The 8,136-nt window shown below is 40.7% G+C and overlaps 1 non-coding gene across 1 annotated transcript; it reads left to right on the forward strand.

Moving 5' to 3' along the window:
- The first annotated feature begins 260 nt into the window (after positions 1 to 260).
- On the forward strand, positions 261 to 332 carry TRNAC-GCA (transfer RNA cysteine (anticodon GCA)). Its single transcript has one exon. It is a non-coding gene; the product is annotated as a tRNA-Cys (tRNA).
- The last annotated feature ends 7,804 nt before the right edge of the window (positions 333 to 8,136 follow it).

The following is an 8,136-nucleotide window of genomic DNA, read 5'->3' on the forward strand; positions in this document are numbered from 1 at the left end:
CTGGGAAAGATTGAAGGCGGGAGGAGAAGGGGACGACAGAGGATGAGATGGTTGGATGGCATCACTGACTCAATGGACATGGGTTTGAGTGGACTCCGGGAGTTGATGATGGACAGGGAGGCCTGGCGTGCTGCAATTCATGGGGTCACAAAGAGGCAGACACGACTGAGTGACTGAACTGAACTGATACGAACCCTACAGTAAGTACAAATTGAAAACCTACAATTCATGAGGGAACATAAGCATATCCCTAAAGAAAATCCCTGGTGGCTCAGACGGTAAAGCGTCTGCCTGCAATGCAGGAGACCCAGGTTCGATTCCTGGGTTGGGAAGAACCCCTGGAGAAGGAAATGGCAATCCACTCTAGCACTCTTGCCTGGAAAATCCCATGGACGGAGGAGCTTGATAAGCTATAGTCCATGGGGTCGCAAAGCATCGGACATGACTGAGCGACTTCACTCATTCACAAGGAAAGAGGTTAAAAGGAGAATACAGGAAAAAATTACAAAACAAAGCAAAACTGGAAAAAAGGCAATAAAATGGCAATAAGTACATACTTTCAATAATAACTTTAAATTCCAGTGGACTAAATGCCCCAAAAGACACAGAGTTGCTGATTCAGAAATAAATGCTAATATAGACTAAAAGTGAGGGGGTGGAAAAATGTATTTCATGCAAATGAAAATGACAAGAAAGTGAGGGTAGCAATACTTATATCAGACAAAACTGATTTTAAAATGAAGTCTATAACAGAAGAAAAAGAAGTGCATTATATAATGATAAAAGGATAAATGCAAGAAGATATTACTCTCATTAGTATATATGCACCCAATACAGAAACACCTAAATATACAAAGCAAATATTAACAGACATAAAAGAAAAAATTGACCATAATAGGAGGGGATTCTAACACTACATACATCAATAGAGAGATCATCCAGACAGAAAACCAATAAGGCAACACTAGTCCTAAATGACACAGGACATCAGTTGAACTGAATATCTTCAGAAACTTACAACCCAAAATAACATTCTTTTCAAGTGCAGATGGAATATTCTCTGGGACAGATCACATACTAGGTTAAAAAACAAACTCAACAAATTTAAGGGGATAGAGATCATATCAAGCATTTTCTCTCCACCACAACAACACGAAACTACAGATCAATTACAGGAAGAGTGGTAAAAGCACAAATATGTGGAACCTAAACAGCATGCTAGTAAAAACCAGTGGGTCGGGAAGACAGGATGGTGGAGGAGTAGGTGGACATGGAGTACATACCTCTCCCTGGGTGCATTAAGAATACATCTTCAGATGCAGAAGATCTCACAGAGCACCAGCTGAGTACTGTTAGCAGTCCTTGACAACCAGAGAGGAATATATTGCTGTTGTTGTTTTTCAGTTGCTAAGTCATGTCTGACTCATTGCCACCCCATGGACTGTAGCACACCATGTTCCTCTGCCCTCCACTATCTCCCAGAGTTTGCTCAAATTCATGTTCACTGAGTCAGTGACACTATCCAACCATCTCATCCTCTGTTGTCTCCTTCTCCTTTTGCCTTCAACCTTTCCAAGCATCAGGGTCTTTTCCAATGAATCAGTTATTTGCATCAGGTGGCCAAAGTACTGGAGCTTTAGCATCAGTACTTCCAATGGGTATTCAGGGTTGATTTCCTTTAGGATGGACTGGTTTCATCCCATTCCAGTCCAAGGGATTCTTGAGAGTCTCCTCCAACACCACAATTCGAAAGCATCAGTTCTTTGGCGCTCATCCTTCTTTACGGTCCAACTCTCACAGCCATACATGACTACTAGAAAATTCATAGTTGTGACTGTACAGATCCTTGTCAGCAAAGTGATGTCTCTGTGTTTTAACATATTGTCTAGCTTTCTCATAGCTTTCCTTCCAAAGAGCAAGCATCTTATAATTTCACGGCTGCAGTCACCATTCAGAGTGACAGCTGAATGCAAAAAAATAAAGTTTGTCACTGTTTCCATTGTTGCCCCTTCTATTTGCCATGAAGTGATGGGACACTAGACTGGAAGAAGCACAAGCTGGAATCAAGATTGCCGGGAGAAATATCAAGAACCTCAGATACGCAGATGACACCACCCTTATGGCAGAAAGTGAAGAGGAACTCAAAAGACTCTTGATGAAAGTGAAAACGGAGAGTGAAAAAGTTGGCTTAAAGCTCAACATTCAGAAAACGAAGATCATGGCATCTGGTCCTATCACTTCATGGCAAATAGATGGGGAAACAGTGGAAACAGTGTCAGACTTTATTTTTTGGGCTCCAAAATCACTGCAGATGGTGACTGCAGCCATGAAATTAAAAGACGCTTACTCCTTGGAAGGAAAGTTATGACCAACCTAGATGGCATATTCAAAAGCAGAGACATTACTTTGCCAACAAAGGTCCGTCTAGTCAAGGCTATGGTTTTTCCTGTGGTCATGTATGGATATGAGAGTTGGACTGTGAAGAAGGCTGAGTGATGAAGAATTGATGCTTTTGAACTGTGGTGTTGGAGAAGACTCTTGAGAGTCCCTTGGACTGCAAGGAGAGCCAACCAGTCCATTCTGAAGGAGATCAGCCCTGGGATTCCTTTGGAAGGAATGATGCTAAAGCTGAAACTCCAGTATGTTGGCCACCTCATTCGAAGAGTTGACTCATTGGAAAAGACTCTGATGCTGGGAGGGATTGGGGGCAGGAGGAGAAGGGGACGACAGAGGATGAGATGGCTGAATGGCATCACTGACTCGATGGACGTGAGTCTGAGTGAACTCCAGGAGTTGGTGATGGACAGGGAGGCCTGGTGTGCTGCGATTCATGGGGTTGCAAAGAGTCAGACATGACTGAGCGACTTAACTGAACTGAACTGATGGGACCTGATGCCATGATCTTAGTTTTTTTGAATGTTGAGTTTTAAGTCAGTTTTTTCACTCTTCTCTTTTATTCTCATCAAGGTGCTCTTTAGTTCCTCTTCCCTTTCTGTCATTAGAGTGGTATTTATCTGTATATCTGAGGTTGTTTATATTGCTCTCAGCAATCTTGATTCCAGCTGGTGATTCACCCAGCCTGTCATTTCTCATGATGTAATCTGCATAGAAGTTAAATAAACAGGGTAACAATATACAGCCTTGTCATACTTCTTTCCCAATTTTGAACCAGTCAATTGTTCCATGACCAGTTTGAAATGTTGCTTCTTAACTCACATACAGGTTTCTCTGGAGACAGGTAAGGTGTCTGGTATTCCCATCTCTTTAAGGATAGCTCACAGTTTGCTGCAATCACACAGTCAAAGGCTTTAACATAGTCAAGCAGAAGTAGATGTTTTTCTGGAATTCCCTTGCTTTATCTATGTTCCAACAAATGATGGCAGTTTGATCTCTGGTTCTTCTTCCTTTCCTAAACCCAGTTTGTACATCTGGAAGTTCTTGGTTCATGTACCGCTGGAGCCTAGCTTGAAGGATTTTGAGCATAATCTTACTAGCATGTAACTGAATATAATTGTATGGTAGGAGTCCTAGTCCACATTGAAAGGGAGAAAGTAAAACTGTTGCTATTTGCAGATGACATGACACAATATATAGAAAACCCTAAAGTCTTTACCAAAAAAAAAACACAAAACATTAGAACTAATAAATAAATTCAGTAAATTTATAGGATATGATCACTATTCAGAAATCTGTTGCTTTTCTATACAATAATAATGTACTATCAGAGAGAGAAATTAAGGAAACAATCCCATTTATAATCACATCAAAAAATAAAATACATAGGAATAAGCTTAAGCAATGAGGTAGGATACTTATGCTCTGAAAACCATAAAATATTGATGATATAAACTGAATATGATACAAAGAAATGAATACATTTCCTGTGTTCTTGGATTGAAGAATTAATATTTCTAAAATGTCCATATTTCCAAAGGCAATCTATAGATTTAATGCAATCCCTATCAAAATACGCACCACATTTCTCACAGAACTAGAACAAATAATTCTAAAACTCATATGGAACCACAAAAGACCCATAATTGCCAAAGCAATCTCAGAAAAAGATACAAAGCTAGAGGTGTCACTCTCCCTGACCTCTGACGATAGTACAAAGTTAGAGCAATCAAAACATAACGGTATTGGGACAAAAAGAGACACACAAATCAATGAAACAGAATAAACCATTCAGAAATAAATCTATGCATTTATGGTCAGTTAACCTATGACAAAGGAGGCGTGCATGGGTGTGCTTGCTAAGTCTCTTCAGTCGTGTCTGACTCTTGCAACCCCATGGACTGTAACCCACCAGGCTCCCCTGTCCATGGGATTCTCCAGGCACGAATACTGGAGTGCGTTGCCATGCCCTTCTCCAGGGAATCTTCCTGACCCAGGGATGGAAACTGTGTCTCCTGTAGCTCCTGCATTGCAGGCAGATTCTTTACCGCTGAGCCACAGAGGAAGCCCAACAAAGGAGGCAGGAATACGCAAAGGAGGAGAGTCGGTTTTTTCAATAAATGGTGCTGAGACCAAAGGAGAGCTACATGCAAAAGAATGAGATAAAAATATTATCTAACATTATATAAAAAAATAAATTCAAAATGGATTAAAGAAGTAAATGTAAGACCTGAAACCATAAAGCAGTAGAAGACAGAAGAGAAGAGAACACAGGTAGAACACTCCTGGACATAAACAGCAGCAATGTATTTTTGGATCTGTCATCTCAGGAAAAAGAAATAAAAGCAAAAATAAACAAATCAGTTCAATTCAGTCACTCAGTCGTGTCCGACTCTGCAACCCCATGAATCTCAGCATGCCAGGCCTCCCTGTATCACCAACTCCCGGAGTTCACTCAGACTCACGTCCATCGAGTCCATGATGCATCCAGTCATCTCATCCTCTGTCGTCCCCTTCTCCTCCTGCCCCCAATCCCTCCCAGCATCAGAGTATTTTCCAATGAGTCAACTCTTCGCATGAGGTGGCCAAAGTACAGAAGTTTCAGCTTTAGCATCATTCATTCCAAAGAACAACCAGGGCTGATCTCCTTCAGAATGGACTGGTTGATCTCCTTGCAGTCCAAGGGACTCGCAAGAGTCTTCTCCAACACCACAGTTCAAAACCATCAATTCTTCGGCACTCAGCTTTCTTCACAGTCCAACTCTCACATCCATACATGACCACTGGAAAAACCATAGCCTTGACTAGACGGACCTTTGTTGGCAAAGTAATGTCTTTGCTTTTCAATATGCTATCTAGGTTGGTCATGACTTTCCTTCCAAGGAGTAAGCGTCTTTTAATTTCACGGTAGCTAGTTAAACTTAAAAACTTTTGAACAGCAAAGAAAACCATAAATAAAATGAAAAGACAACCTACTCAATAGGAGAAAATATTTTCAAATTATATGACTGATAAGGGATTAAAATCCAATACCAGTCAGTTCAGTCACTCAGTCATGTCTGACTCTTTGCAACCCCATGGACTCCAGCACGACAGGCCTCCCTGTCCATCACCAACTCCTGAAGCTTACTCAAACTCGTGTCCATTGAGTCGGTGATGCCATCCAACCATCTCATCCTCTGTCATCCCCTTCTCCTCCTGCCTTCAATCTTTCCCAGCATCAGGGTCTTTTCCAATAAGTCAGTTCTTTGCATCAGATGGCCAAAGTATTGGAGCTTCAGCTTCAGCATCAGTCCTTCCAGTGAGTATTCAGGACTGATCTCCTTTAGGATTGACTGGTTGGATCTCCTTGCAGTCCAAGGGACTCTCAAGAGTCTTCTCCAACACCACAGTTCAAAAGCATCAATTCTTTGGCACTCAGCTTTCTTCACAGTCCAACTCTCACATTCATACATGACTACTGGAAAAACCATAGCTTTGACTAGATGGACATTTGTTGGCAAAGTAATATCTCTGCTTTTTAATATGTTGTGTAGGTTGGTCATAGCTTTTCTTCCAAGGAGTAAGCATCTTAATTTCTTGGCTGCAGTCATCATCTGCAGTGATTTTGGAGCCCCCCCAAAAATAAAGCATCTCACTGTTTCCACTGTTTCCCCATGTGTTTGCCATGAAGTGATGGATCAGATTCCATGATCTTTGTTTTCTGAATGTTGAGTTTTAAGCCAACTTTCCACTCTCCTCTTTCACTTTCATCAAGAGGCTCTTTAGTTTTTCTTCACTTTCTGACATAAGGGTGATATCATCTGCATATCTGAGGTTATTGATGTTTCTCCCGGCAATCTTGATTCCAGCTTGTGCTTCATTCAGTCCGGCATTTTGCACGATGTACTTTGCATATAAGTTAAGTAAGCAGGGTGACAGTATACAGTCTTGGATTTATATATAGAGAGAAATCCAATACATATATATATGAATGGCTCATACTACACAATAAACAAAAAACGAAGAACTCATTTAAAAATTGGCAGAAGACCTGAATAGACATTTTTCCAAAGAAATACACAGATAGCTAACAGGAATGTTAAAGAATATTCAATATTGCTAATCAGAAAAGAGGGAAGCAATATATGTATAATTATGGTTGATTTGCATTGTTGTACAGCAGAAACCAAAATAACATCGTAAAGCAATTTTCCTCCAATTAAAAAATAAGTTTTAAGGTAATAATAAACTTTATAAAAGAAAAAAATGTTGCTAATCAGAGAAATACAAATCAAAACCACAAATATCACCTCAGATCTATCAAAATGGTTCTTATCAAAAAGTCTACAAATAATAGATGTTGACAATGATGTGAAGAAACGGAAACCCTAGTACAGTTTTGGTAGCACTTTAACTTGGTGCAGGCAAAAAATAGAAATACCAATCCACTGGGTATACAGCCAACCCATTGTTGGGTTTATAGCCACAGAAAATAAAAAAAGTAATTTGAAAAGAAACATGCATCCCAATGTTCATAGCAGTATTATTTTTAATAGCCAAGATATGGAAGCAACCTAAGTGCCCATAAACACATGAATGGATAAAGATATGGCATATATGTATATGTGTGTGTGTGTGTGTGTGTGTGTGTGTGTATATAATGGACCATTATATATATATATATACACATATATAATGGACCATTCAGTTCAGTTCAGTTACTCAGTCGTGTCCGACTCTTTGCGACCCCATGAATTGCAGCACACCAGGCCTCCCTGTCCATCACCAACTCCTGGAGTTCACCTGAACTCACGTCCGTCAAGTCGGTGATGCCATCCAGCCATCTCATCCTCTGCCGTCCCCTTCTCCTCCTGCCCCTAATCCCTCCCAGCATCAGAGTCTTTTCCAATGAGTCAACTTTTCGCATGAGGTGGCCAAAGTATTGGAGTTTCAGCTTTAGCATCAGTCCTTCCAATGAACACCCAGGACTGATCTCCTTTAGAATGGACTGGTTGGATCTCCTTGCAGTCTAAGGGACTCTCAAGAGTCTTCTCCAACACCACAGTTCAAAAGCATCAATTCTTCATCGCTCAGCCTTCTTCACAGACCAACTTTCACATCCATACATGACCACTGGAAAAACCATAGCCTTCACTAGACAGATCTTTGTTGGAAAAGTAATGTCTATGCTTTTCAATATGCTATGTAGGTTGGTCATGACTTTCCTTTGAAGGAGTAAGCATCTTTTAATTTCATGGCTGCAATCACCATCTGCAGTGATTTTGGAGCCCCCAAAAATAAAGTCTGACACTGTTTCCCCATCTATTTCCCACGAAGTGATGGGACCAGATGCCATGATCTTCGTTTTCTCAATGTTGAGCTTAAGCCAACTTTTTCACTCTCCTCTTCACTTTCATCAAGAGGCTTTTTAGTTCCTCTTCACTTTCTGCCATAAGGGTGGTGTCATCTGCATATCTGAGGTTATTGATATTTCTCCCAGCAATCCTGATTCCAGCTTGTGCTTCTTCCAGTCCAGCGTTTCTCATGATGTAGTCTGCATATAAGTTAAATAAGCAGGGTGACAATATACAGCCTTGATGTACTCCTTTTCCTATTTGGAACCAGTCTGTTGTTCCATGTCCAGTTCTAACTGTTGCTTCCTGACCTGCATACAAATTTCTCAAGAGGCAGGTCAGGTGGTCTGGTATTCCCATCTCTTTCAGAATTTTCCACAGTTTATTGTGATCCACACAGTCCAAG

This window comes from Bos javanicus, chromosome 10, assembly GCF_032452875.1.
Source record: "Bos javanicus breed banteng chromosome 10, ARS-OSU_banteng_1.0, whole genome shotgun sequence".
NCBI lineage: Eukaryota > Metazoa > Chordata > Mammalia > Artiodactyla > Bovidae > Bos > Bos javanicus.